The sequence below is a fragment of the Lathamus discolor genome, chromosome 2 (assembly GCF_037157495.1).
Source record: "Lathamus discolor isolate bLatDis1 chromosome 2, bLatDis1.hap1, whole genome shotgun sequence".
Lineage (NCBI taxonomy): Eukaryota > Metazoa > Chordata > Aves > Psittaciformes > Psittacidae > Lathamus > Lathamus discolor.
In genome coordinates this window covers 30,597,078-30,610,851 of record NC_088885.1, presented here as the reverse complement: position 1 = coordinate 30,610,851, position 13,774 = coordinate 30,597,078, and the positions used below count along the sequence as shown (strand labels likewise).

The 13,774-nt window shown below is 38.9% G+C and overlaps 1 protein-coding gene across 1 annotated transcript in view; it reads right to left on the bottom strand.

Moving 5' to 3' along the window:
* Positions 1 to 13,774, bottom strand: part of HDAC9 (histone deacetylase 9) — a 457,613-nt gene that overhangs the window by 164,929 nt on the left and 278,910 nt on the right. The window lies entirely within an intron of this gene.

Genomic DNA, 13,774 nt, shown 5'->3' with positions numbered 1-13,774 from the left:
AAGATGTTATACATATAACACCACTCTCACAGTCAAGCCAAGAGCTGCACTCAGCATGCAAAGGTAAAGCTTTAGGTCAGAACAGAAATGTCAGAACTTCCAAAGAATTCTGGATATGTGGAACCCAAGGTAATGCGAATGCTGACCAGGTCTGAATCTTAGGCTTGCTCCTAGGACTCTTTGGGTCTCAAGAATGCTTTGCTGCTGTTTGTATTCTGATCCTAAACAGAGATTAGACACTTGGGAAAACACTGTGTTAATCTATTCCCCAGTGGTTCACGCTGGTCACCAGTCCTGCTGAAAAGCTTTAAAACTAGGCAACAATATTGGCAGCAGAGCCAAACCAGCAGTGTTATTTCTAAGGCTGAGGGCTCCATTCCAAAACTACTGTCTCCTCTTCTCAAGCAGCTTACTAAAAATTACCATGATTTGGGGGTCAATAAATCTTTTTTTTAAGTGATAAACCACAAAGTGCCCCATGAATTGATCTACTTCATGTTGCCATGGCGTTTGTCATCTTCTTTTTTTCCACATACCCAAGTATTTAATTTTGCTCTCTCTTTGAAACTTGGAGGATTTGTGTTTCTCCCTCTCCCACGATAGTTATCGTTGGCCAATGCATCAAACGATTTCTTCTAGTGAACTCCAGCCACAGAACAAATACACCACCTCCCAAACCAAAGGCGCCCTCTTCAAATCACAGTCCCTTTTGGCAGCCAGCTGCTCTCATACCATTATACCCAGAGCAAACTATAAATCTTTTGCCTTGGACACTACTCACTACTTCAGGAGTGTAAAACTAGCTATTACAATGATTTTAGTAAAATGATCAACTGCTAGGAAGGGATTGTGCTGTAGGTATAAGGCATTTCACAGAGACAATTTTGTAGAGCTCCACCTTTTACTTTTCAAAATTCAAGGGCTTCCCTCTAGCAAGCTTAAAGCCTTATGTGTTTTCTTATGTGCTGATGCTTTTTTCTGTTTCTTCTTTCTGTCTCTTGTAATTTTCTTTTTTGCTTGTTTGTCGGTCTTGGTTTGGGTTTGTTTTGGGGTGGGTTTATTTTTTTTCTTGTGTGGTCTCTTGCACTCCTTGTGAGCTAAGAAATGCATCAGGATTACAGGAAACACAACCACACCTGATTCTATATAAGGAAGAAACCTTATCATTGCTGCCTTAAATGAAAGGTAGATTTGAAAATGCCAGACCAATTTTCTATCGAGATCAAAACCTCACTATATTGTCATAGGACTTCGTTTAACCCTGAATGGTTTTGTCTTCAGATTAGCTTAAAAGGAATTCTTTATGCTATTGAAGGTGTGGGGAAGTAATAACTCCTCCTAACACCTCCTCACTATAAACTGCCTCAAAAACTGTGCATGGAAGGGTACTTTTTTTTTTCCCCCGCCCCCTCTCCTCATTGAAACCAAAGCTTTCTTCTGCTCCATTGGTATATTCTGAGTTTAAAACATGTTTTAAACTGCATTGCTCCATATTATTCATTGGAATTGAGAATTTTATGTAGTCTGTAATATGGTAGGTTATTCTAATCCAAACCCTGGTGTAGTACATAAGCAGAAGTTTCAGCAAGGTAGTTATGATGATAATCAAAATGCAGTGGCTTTGGGTTACATGGAAAGAGCTTTCCTTGCTGTTTTAAAGGCACGTGTCCCCCCCCCCAGCAGATGTGAAGGAAGCTTCACACCAAAGGCTGTCTGGCTGTTTGTTACCTCGGTTTGTCACCATTTCCACTGCTCCAAAATGCTTATTCCTGCTGCCTCAGTTATACATGGGAGTGAGAGGAGGGAGGACTTTGAAGTTTTTGCTCATAAATACTTCATTTCCAGGGGTGTGCAAAGCTGCATAGGTTACTTTCCACTTTGCGAATTTGCTTTGCATCCATTTGATTGCTTGCATGCTTTGTACTTTGAGGTAGTTTTGCTGCCTTTCAAGTTACTTGGTGAAAGATGTGGATTTTTTTCCTGCTGCCCTTTCAGATCCAGCTAACAAGAAGTCCGTTGCTACAGGGCAAGAGTGAAACATCATTAAGTGACAACTTCTTTTCCACAAGTGTAGCAGGTATAACAAAGCTGCTTTCCTTCTCAGGCTCCCAGCCTTGAGAAAGGGAGGAGCCTATCCTCAAAGGACTGTGTTTCTTTAGTTGCTGTAATTTATATTAAAGTCCTTTTGTCAGGAGAGAGCAAAAGTTACTTAAAACTTCTTTCTTTTGTCTCTTTCCTTCCAAAGTGATGCGAAAGTTCACTCTGTGCTTTTACAATCAGACCAAGCAGGGAACTTGTTCCTGCACAGGTAGCATATGAATCACAAGAGTATTTTTGGTGCAGCAAGTCCCCTTGTCTTCAGGTCTGAAGACAAGCTGCTTCCTCATCTTGCCTGCTTTTGTATATTCTAGCTGGCCTTCCTGGAGTATGCTTAACCACAGAGTGGAGAGCTTTTTCCCTTCCTAAGCAGTCTTTGGAGGGAGGCTCAAGCATGTTCGCTGATAAATTTAAGAAAAACTGTAGGACATTGGCGGAAAAGAAGCAATTCACATAAATGTCCTGTCAAAATGAAATATAAGAGCATAAGATTTGCAGAGGAAATCAAAGTCTGAAAAAGTAATTGCCCTTGTTTAGATTAAATACAAGACAAGATTTTAACAAACAAGCAAAACCTCTGGCTAACGTCATTTCTCAGCCTTTCTCTTATGATTAAAATTAGATGTATTTTCTCCTCGGATCCATAATCCCCAATAAATTAAACTGTCCAAATAACACATGCACAGGATTTTTGTGCATGTTTTTTTGATTTTGATTGCATTGCTTATGATTGAAATTTAGGTAGCCTTGATTCCAGCCATTGTTCCTGGGGACTTGGGCACCTTTAAACTGCTAAGAAAATCTCAGCTCTTTCATAGATCTAGTTATGTTCTTGGTTTCAAACAGATAAACACTTATCTGTTTTGTTGACAAATGACTTAAAAGCATAATTTTGCAAATATGGTGCTGTGTCTATAGTATGTCATCACTCTTTAACAGGGACTATGTACTTACTTACACTGTTATAAGCTGGAAGAATATACATGTGAAAGGGCTAGGTTTTATCTGTAAATACAATTCCCAAACAGTCAGCAGAACTACAGGAAACATTACATTAACTGAGTTGTCACATAGGTGCAGCAAAACTGTCAGTATTAAGGCAATATAATTTTTGAAGTCCTACAAATCTGAAATTCAGCTTGTATCTCTTATGACAAACTTCATATAACAAAACAAGCTTATTAGCAGAAATACCTTACTTTCTACTCTAGGGCGAGGTAGACATTACATGAACTTCATACTGCACAACTGTAAAGCTTTACATCAGTAGCAGCTCTTTATATTAAAGCAGAAGAAATAATGCTAAAATAATGGGTTGCAATAGAATGTGAAATGCAGAGCAGAGAACCCTTTCAAGGCAAGGAGGCTCATCCACTCCACTTGAAAGTCACTTTTAACAGGAGGACAGAAGTACTTGGCTAATAAGACAGAAGATAAGGATGCACCCAATCCTTACTGCCACATTCCTGCGGGATCAGGATTAAAACAGGTACAAAATGAAGAAGAGTTTCAATATTTCAAATTTATATTACTAAACTAGGAAGTAATTCTTACTTTTGCTCTGACTATAGGTAGTACATTGTAACACTAGTAGATGATGTGCAGATTTTAAAGACATCTTTTAGTATGGCCATTTTAAATGCTATTTAAATAAAGTGTATATCATCAAACAAGTATGTTTTACAGTTATAGCACATATAGAGCAAATGTGTTATAAATCACTGAGACAAATCCTAACAAAGCAAGATGCGTGTTGACATAGGCAAAAATAAAAGTATATCTGCAGGTGCTATTATTCCACTTCCATGTCCTCATGTCCTTATGCATGCAATTTAGTAGCATAAATGTAACTTTGGAGAAGCCATTTTTCAAGTAGTCTGGAGCTTCTGGATTTCTGAAAATCAGGCTTTTAGAAATGTGAGATTCTTTCCACACATCCTTCTGGAAAGTTCATTCTTCTTAATTTAAAAACCACAGCAGCAGCAGCTGTCTTATGGATATACATGACAGCCCTTCTGTGTCTTTTTCATTTTCCTTAGTCTGCCATTTTTGGACTTGAATAGTGAAGCCTGCTCTTGCCTGACTCCTCAGCATGATATTTTTCACCATGAATTCAGAGTCATGCTACAAAAAACAATATACTATCCCTTTTTGGGGGGTGATGGAGAAACAGAATGTAGGAGACAGGGGAATGTTCTCTACAAACTCCAGCCTATTAGTTTTTCTTGGAGTTCCTCTGGTTTCTTTTAAGTAGAGCTGCTGTGCTGTTGACATATGCTAAGTTATAACATCCTGAAGACTCACATGGTGAGTTATAATACATGTTTTCTGTAAGTCATGCAAAGACACCTGCACTGCCTGTTATGCTTATGTAAACCTCCATGCACACACCTAAATACTTAGGTGAATAGACACAAAATTCATCAAAAAGTGTAGTGGGGAAGGCAAAACCTGTATAATGTTCTTTTTGAAGTTCTTTGGTCGAGAAACATGAAATATATGAATGGGTACAGGGGAGATAGCTGGGAGCATATGCCCACACCTGCAAAGCAAGTGGGAAGTAGTGTCATCTAGTGGTTAGCTCAAAGTGAGATTTGAGAGGAGCTGTAAGTCAGTATATAGGAACGAAATGTTTAATTCTTGCCTTGCTGTACTGTGCAACTTACAATGAATAGAAATTATTTCCTGTATCTCATTGATTCAGCTAGAAAACAGGGGAAAGTGAAGCAAGTAGATTAATTACTGTTGAAACTTACAGTAACTCAAGTTCATCCAGTTTCCAAAAAAATGTGCAGACACGCCTTTCTACGTGTAGTAATAACCTTATAAAATGGAACTAATTTGACTAATAGCTGGTTCATATTCTTTCCTCTTCTGACAACATGATTGTTAGAAATGATACCCTTTCATAGTCTAAAGCACTCTCTAGTGTCACTTCTGGCTGCAGGAAAAGACGGACTTGAGCACTTGCTTACAAGTGAAGGAAGCCGTGGTGTTAAGCACATACTTAAAGCTAAGTGTATGATTAATTTCTCTGTAGATTTGGGGTTTATAATATGAATGGAGTGCTATAATCTGGTAATCTGCTCTTAAATTTTTATCAAAAGACTTAAAGCTGTAATTTGTAGATACTTCTTATCTAAGAATACCTATAGAGTGTAACATAAAAGCTAATTTACACCTGGGTGTAACATTATTGGTCTGATTATTTGCAAGGCAATCTTAATTAGTTTCACCCATTACGGTTTTATCTACTAAAATGAAAGAAACAAAAATCTACTGAAACTGTTAAATGAAGGGCTAACCATAGTAGAAAGGAGCAGTTATTAGCAGGACTTTTCCAGCTGCCCTTGCCAACAGACAACTCTAAAGCAACAGCTATGCATGTCTTAAGTTTCTGCTAACAAAGCTGATTTCTAACCAGAAGCCTAGAGTATTCCTTTTCATCTATTAAGCCCCAAAAGTGACAGTACTTCTTCATATCCCTAATATTTCCTTTTCAGCTCACCAGGGCCAAAATGTCATCTTTTATTGTGAAAGAAAAAAATCAAAGCCAAATGGTTAAAATGCAAAGTTTTGGTTAAACAGTATTTCAGTGGTTTTATCTGCAGCCTGCAGAGCAACTAAACAAAGCCAAGATATTGTCCATCTCTTTGACAGACAAAGAGCCTCAGAGGTCCAGAATGACATGCCCGGGGCTGGCACGTGATTAGAGTAATTAAATTAAATAGCAGGAAACATGTTTTCCATATGCCATTGCCTGGCCACACACAAACTGTAACAGTAAATCTTTTATATTACATTGGTTCAGGCAAATGTAGAACCATTTTGAAAATGCATGATGCCCACAAAAATAAAGTTAGAGGGAAAACAACAGCATACTCGCCACACTCCCTGGCTTGGGTCACTGGCCTGAAATGCCAAACAAGTTCATTCCATATTTATTTATCATTAAAGGTGCAGCTCAAAAAGCCCTGAGCGTGTGAACATTCAGGAAGCATTTCTGGGTGTACACTGGAGGGTAGTGCTGATGCTCTGGTTCAGAGGCAAAAAAAATAAAATCCGCCCAGTAAAGAGAAACATCTCATGTATCCTACAAACTGAGATCCCAACACATTTCTGTCAGTCTTTTGCTATAGTCCAGCCCTCCAAACATGTATTACAAAGGAATTTTTGGCTCAGTTCTGTTTTCCGCAGCAATATAAACTCAGATTTCTTTGTGTTCATGGACAGTTGTTAGAAATACAGCATGTTTATCCATGCGTGTTATCCTCTTAGTTGCTGGCTTGGCTTAAACCATGAAAATGTGCCATAATACAGTCAGAAGAATTGCTAGTTGGTGGAATCAGCTGTCATTCTTGCATTTATTTGTCACTGCAGTATGAAGATCAACTAGAACATTTGCTAATGTATTTCTGATTCATCTTTCAGTGGCTGACGATGCCAAATTAAATCACTGGTATTTCTGTTTTGTTATGTTTTTGCACAATAGGGAAAAGGCTTCAAATCCATTTGGAAGGAGCTATTAATCACTGATTTAAATAGTCCAGTCTTTAAGATTTTTTAGGAGATGACATACAGGAACATTTCCTATATATACATGTATAAATCCTGAAGACTGCAGAATGCTCTTCAAGTGAAGAGAGTGAAGAATTTGGGAAAAATGATCTTAGCACATGGCAACCTGTCAATGAAAGTAAAAATGTGTCTCGCCATTTTCTGGTGAAATAGATACTAGATAATTTCATAGGCATTTTAGATATTCTATCTTCACTTTATTTCCTTGTCCCAGAACGCTCAGATACAAACCAACAGAAGCTTCAGTGCTTCCGATTCAGGTCCAGCACTGACCTATGGTATTAATAATTGATTCAATTCAATGAAATCAAAGTACAAGCTTCCAGCTGGAAAAAAAAAATATCAGTTTATCTTCGAAAAGCAGTGTAAGACAGATGACAGAACACTGATAGTCTTGGATCAATCTGTAGCAGTCATAGTATTTCTCAGGATACTGAAGTGAGATTTGAGATGGAGAACTAGGAATTGGGACTTGATTCTCTACTCCTTTGAATGCTTTCTCGATTAACTAATCTCCATTATTTGATCAGGAAAGCGTGAAACAGTGAATCTAAGATTGTTAAAGGAGACAGCAATGACAGAAAAAGTGAAAACCAACGACTTATGTTGGTAGCAGATGGCAGAGCTTTTTTTCTTTCTAAGCAACATTTCTTCAACTGTCTGAACTCTTCTATTCCCTGAAAGCATCCCTGCATTTCAACTTAAATTATTCTGCCTGAACTTTCTATACAATGGGTTAAAATGATCAGTTGATAGGCAAAGCAGTTAATCCCTCATTACCACCTTGTCTTCTGAGAACAAAGGCAATAGAGAAAGTTCTTTGCAGAAGGTAGAAACCTGGAGCCTCTGACTGAGGTAGTGTCATCCTCCGGAGGGGACAGAGCTGCCTTCCAAGCCAAGGAGGTCTCTCAAGACTAGCTACAAGGTGACCTGTAAGACATTTTACAGCTGCTGCTTCACATCCTCTGCCTCTCCCCACCATTATTCCCAAAGCAGTGCTGGAGTGAGGAGGACACCCCTCCATCCGCTCCTCCTGCTCCCCAGTTGGTCTTGGCCTCCAGGCACTGTCTCTTACCTGGCATAAGCGAACCCTGCCATGGGGTGGCCAAGCACGTCTTTAAACCAGTGGTAATTGAAGGCTCATAGCCCTTCCCAAGAAGATCTCTTACGCCTCTGATCATCAAAAATGGGAGAAATCCGGAGTACTTGGCAGAGAGGCTGGTACACCAGCAGGATGGCCACGGGAGAGAGGAGGGGCTGGGGAAACTTCTGCTGAGGAGTTATTTGCCAAAGGGGAGAAAGGCTGTGGTAGCTTTGGGTGTAATTGTTCTGATTTTGCAAAATATGCAGCAGTAGTGACCAGTAGCTGTTTACTGCTGATGCAACAGCACTGCGCTTGTGATCAGTGGAGAAGGCAATAGCTGAAAAGTCTGTTTTTCTGGTAGCAGTTGAGAGATCTACTTTGCAGCTTCTGCTTTTGCATAGAGTATCACAGCTGTTCAGTCAGCTGAGGGCCTCAAATCTCCTTGTTTTGTTAGGCTTAAGCTCTCAGTTCAAGGGATGAACTTTGTGACACAAAAGAGAAGAATATGTATATATTGGTATTTCTTGATGTAAGTTACTGTTGCATTTAAAGGAATTCCGCAGGTTGAATGCAACTAACCTCAGTGGGATTGTGCCCCTCCATTCTGACATGCCAGATCCTCCTCCATTTCTAAACCCCTCACCTGAAAAGTCAGTTTTTTCTTTTTCTTTTTTCAATACTTGGCATCCATATTAAATCAGAAGAAAGTAAAAATAGGAAATACCAGAAGAACGTGAATAATAACTTGCTATATATTAAGTGCTTTGTCTTGTGATTTCCTTAACTACTTGCTGAAGTAATTGTGCATAAGATCAGGAAGACACAGTAAAGCTAATGCCGGTGAGGAGCTTCCAAACATTTTTCTTCACTAATGCACCTAACTCACTTTGAGTACTAGTCTATAAGTTAATATTCAGCCTTTTGCAATGACATTAAATGTGCAGGTGGCTATGACAGTAAAAGAGAACCAGGTGCTGACTTATTTCTATCATTGACTATCTAATTTCAGAGTATCCTTTCAGGCTCAAATGATCCACTTAGTCATGGCCTCTAGGACTGGGTACTGAAACCCAAATCCATGAAGGAAACTGCCGTGAAACTCTCTCTGTGTTGACTACCTGCAGCTCACATTTATGACAGCAGCTTCACAAATTCTATACTCCTGTGGGTATGGCACCCCACCAGACTGAATCCTCCGCATCTTTGAGTGTGCTGTGTGTCAACTGATTTCACATCTTGAAAGCAGAAAAAGAAAAACCTGAAAATGAGTTAATGTACTTTGAGCCCTTTGCCTTGATTAAAAGCTGGAGGGAAAGGGCCGGAGAGGTGAAAGAAAGGATTACTTCTTTTAAAGGGAAGTCTGAGCTACTACAATAGTGACATATAATAGTATTTAACTTGAAAGCACTCAATTGTTTTGGGAAAATGAACAGCTTGCTTGGTTACTGTATTACCCATCAATATGGATAAGGAACAGTCCCCATGCTCATCCTCAGTCTCTTCCTGCAGGAATGAATCTTGTTCCTGTTCCTTTTCTATTTGCTGGTCCTGTGTTACTTCTCAGAGCCTGGAGATCATAGAATGGTTAGTGTTGGAAAGGACCTTAAGATCATCTAGTTCCAACCCCCCTGACTGATAGACAAATCAGAGCTATGGACGTCAGGTGTCCCTGCGCTGCGCCTGTGGGGCTGGCACTGTCCATTTTTTTCTGCCAGAAACACCAACAGAGGAGCTTTGAAGCTCTCTGTATTGAGTAAGTAGCTTCAAAAAGCTGAAATCTATGCAGAAACTAATAGCAAAGTAAAGTATGACAAAAGACTTGTACAAATTTAGAAAAAAAAAAAAAGTTATAGAAAGAAAAATGTCAAGGAATGTGCGGTTGAGCTTGGGAGCCTTTGATGCCCTAAGGCAAAATGGATCAAAAAGGGTGAGAAATGAGGGAAACCTGATCACCACCTGTCCCTATGTGCAGTCAGGTAGCTGAGTGAAGAAGCCATGCTTTCTGATGTGTAGTAACTCTTCAACTTGTGTTTTCAGTAGATGAAGATCTAGGAGAGCAAGCTGTAGAAGCAGCTGGTCTTGGTAGCTATCCCTCTGTGTATACGGCGGGGGAGCATTTCCCAACAGTACTTGTGCCCTGTGCTCCTTATGGGTCTGTTCAGTAATAGAGATCTGCTTTAAAAATCTGCCAGCCACCACCTAAAACCTACCATGGTTTCTTTCTTGATGGGAGCAAAAGGAAAAGACTAAGTAAAGGGTTGAAAACGGAATCCTCCATGCTTCCCTAGCTGCTTTACAGAGAACCTGAGCAAAGCCTTCTTAAGCCCTTGCCATTGCTGCTTTGCTGCAATCTCACAGCTGTAATTTTCACAAGGCCCTTTTCTGAGGAAATACAGGCAGTATGAACAGAAAGACCTCCTTGGCTTCCTGGGAATTGAAAGGTCACAGGCCAGGACATGAGAGAAGACAGATTATGCACTGCTTTCTGCATTAGAGCACCTATGTCTCAAAGGGATTCAGGTTGAGCTGCTTTTCCAGGACATTAAACAACGGAGCTTTATGAAGATTTAGCCAGCAGTATACTGAGGTGTGCATTTATTCACTCTCATAGTGTATGGGAAGGAAAAAAATGAAAACTTTAGTGTGTGTGTGTGTGTGTGTGTCTGACAGAGAGACGACATTCAGAGATCAAACCAGAATTCTTCCAAAAATTAAGCGTTTAAAGAAGCAACTTTCCAAGAACACATAATCCTCTTCAATAACAATAATAATAAAACCCTGTGCTGTCTGATACAGGAAATGATAAATTGCCCCATGGTATGAAAATAGTATCATCTGACTGTCAAAATGTGAAGTGGTAATTACTGGGATCTGGATTTACAGAGTTTTGATTCATGCCAGGTATGTACCCCTGATTAAGTGATTTTGCCTAGCATTACCCCAGCAGTCTCCTTACAGGCTGTTCTCTCTGACAAAATGAAGCAGTAGCAAAAGTAACAAGGTGCTATATCCGAAGTATCTGAAGGAGGAAAACAACTATAAAAAATTTTTGATTGGAAAATAAAAGCAGCATCAACGTCATTCTATGCAGGTACCAGTGAAATGATACAATTTCATTACGATTTAATGCCATGTGGTCAGACAGTTCAGTTCTTGATTTAATTATGTGATAAATCAAGTCTTACTGCCTTCTGTAACTGAAAGTTTACAATACAAGACAAGAAAATAATTTCCTTGGCAATCATTAAGAAAGTAGATGTGATACTTTCTGGGGGAAAAAAAAAAAAAAAAAAGGATAATTTTCAAATCCAACTGTGAAAGAATAATTAATTGTAATTGTTCTCATTATTCTGCATGTTCACATAAAATTGGCATTAAAAATGTAAAAAGAATTCCTTTTCTTGTAGCATAAACTTAAAGACCACAGTTAGAAACTCGATAAAGGTGGTCAGGTGCTTAAGAGTAAAGATGACAGAACGGTGGCTAAATATTCAGATGGGGCTTCCCCTCATGTAGATGAATGAAAAAAAATCACAAAACAACTCCAACTACACAACCCCCTGTCCCCTCGCTCCATCCAGTCAGTCAAGTTTGATCCCTGAAATCGTATTGCCAGCTTGTGTTATGTCAGGGTTGTACTGCGACTGTGCACCCATGGACTTGAGGAAGAGCAGAAGGGTACAGGGTTAGTGCCTCTCTTACTGGTTTTGCAGTTAAAAGAGACAACTAAGTATAGCTGAGCTGGTATATGTAAGACTCTGGTGGCAGTCTCATTTAGGAGGGAGGAGAGGTGCAAAAAGGTTTACTTGGAAGTTTGACATTGTTCAAAACTTACTTACATTTCCATTTATCCTACCCATCACAGCACTTCTCAAGGCCAAAAATGTTATAACATGCTGCCACCTTGGAAAGACCAAATGGGTCTTTCCATTTGGAAAGAAGGGTTCTTTTAACAGTGTATCCTCCAACACACCTCCCTTATATTTAAGTTAGTTCAAGGCAACTATGGAAAGCAAAGTAATACAAATGCAACAAAGGCTTCACAGCCAGATTCAAACCATCTCATTTAGTCAGCTAATTAAGACACTGGATCACTTATAAGTATCTTGTCTGTCAAAACAACTCTAGTGGCTAAGGCACCTGTGCAGTCACCACAGAGACTTAGACACTCCTCAATGTGTACCTAAGCTGGTATGCTTTTAACTCTCAGACACTGATGAAATAACCCATGGGGTCTCTAACAGCTGTGCGAGGTAGAAGTTGGCCTCTATGGGCTAGATGTGTTATGGGTCTGGAATAAAAAGAAGCAAAAGGAGTGTGACACTTGAGCTCGGTAAATGGGGACCAATAAACCAGTCAAGGCCAAAGGATGCCCTTTCTCAGTCCTGTTTGTGTGTGTGAGTGAGTAAGCATGGCCAAGAAACCCGTCTTTTCCAGTGGCTGTGTGAGCTAACTCTATTTTTGGCTCTTAAATCAAATTCCAAATTAGGCTGCAATAGAAGAGTTAAAAAACCAAACAACAAATGCAAAGCACTAAGCCTACCAAATGCAAAGTACGGTGTCTACCAATTACAGTGGTAAAATTCTACAAAAATCACTGGGATTATTGCTCTAGTGCAGAGACGATAATTTATCCAGGATGCTCATCTTCTCTTTGCCCAAACAGCAATTCAGCATTCAACATTCTAAACTATATTCCTCCACTGAGCAATGAGGTAACAGAAGCCCCGCTACCACCAAGATAATGGGAACTGCATAAGGAAATCAGAAACCAAACAAATAAATGAAAACCAAACAAACATTTCTTAAGTAAGTGGGTAAGTAGGACATGCTGCTAGTGGGACAGAGTACAAGAAGGAAATTAACTTGGCTTAGCTAATTTTGGCTGTAAATTGTGAAGTGTTCATAGGGAGAGAAATAAGTAAACATTTTTAGGTTGGTGCTTGGGATTAAAGTTTATAGATTTTTACCTCAGAATGCCAGTGAAGATAAAAACAGGGTATAGTTGGCTTAAGTAACATGGAGTAAGTCTTAGTGATCCTGATGATAATGAAGATGGAATGAAGATAGTGCACAAATGAATTTCTGAATAGAAAGCATGAGTGGTGGTAGTGTCTGGAGTCCTCCTGCTTTCCTGAAGGAATTGGCTTTTAATCCTATTTCATTAACGCCAGAAAATGAAAAGAAGGCTAATGTTGCAGTATCGACATTTGAGTAATATGGCTGTCTTGCGTACGTAAATATTATGAAGCATTTTCCCTCAGTTAGTAGTAATTACTTCTAAATTAGCAGCTACACTGGCTTTATTTTTTGGACAACAGGACAGAATAAACTGGAAGAAGATACGACTTGTGAACTGTATTCCATTATGATTATTTATTTTCTTCATTATGGATGCTATGATGCATAGTAAACAACTAATTAAAAAAAAAAAATCTAGGTATAGCCTCCAAACCAGGAATGTAAATTGGAAACATTTACGGCTGTTTTTCTAATTCCAACATAAGCATTTAAACAAAAGGCATCTCAATAAAATCCCTGTTGAAAGCATGATTTACTTATAGACACAAGATTCTAAATACATTATATCATTATTGCACTACTTGCCTTATTGTTTATTCTGTTAATGCTAGCTTTAATCTTTCCTAAGCTAAAACTTGACTTTTTATCTATTTGGTAAGTGTATTACTGATGAAACATTATTTTGCTGCTATATCAGTGAAAATTATCAAATTTGATTTACAGAAATAGTTATTCTTACATATTTATGTCGCTGAAACTATTTTATTTTAGTACTATTAGTACCAGAATCAGAGCTGTTAAGAGCCTTTGCAAGCTAAATGAACTGTTAGAAGAGCTAGAATGCAACAATTTTCTGAACTCTTGGTAGGAACAATTCATGTACATTAGGAATAGGGACATGCTATGGGATAGACTCTCTCTAGCAATGGGATAAACTCTCTGTAGATCTGAAGCAAAGTTCAGATCATGTCACAAAGCATTTAATATCTTCAT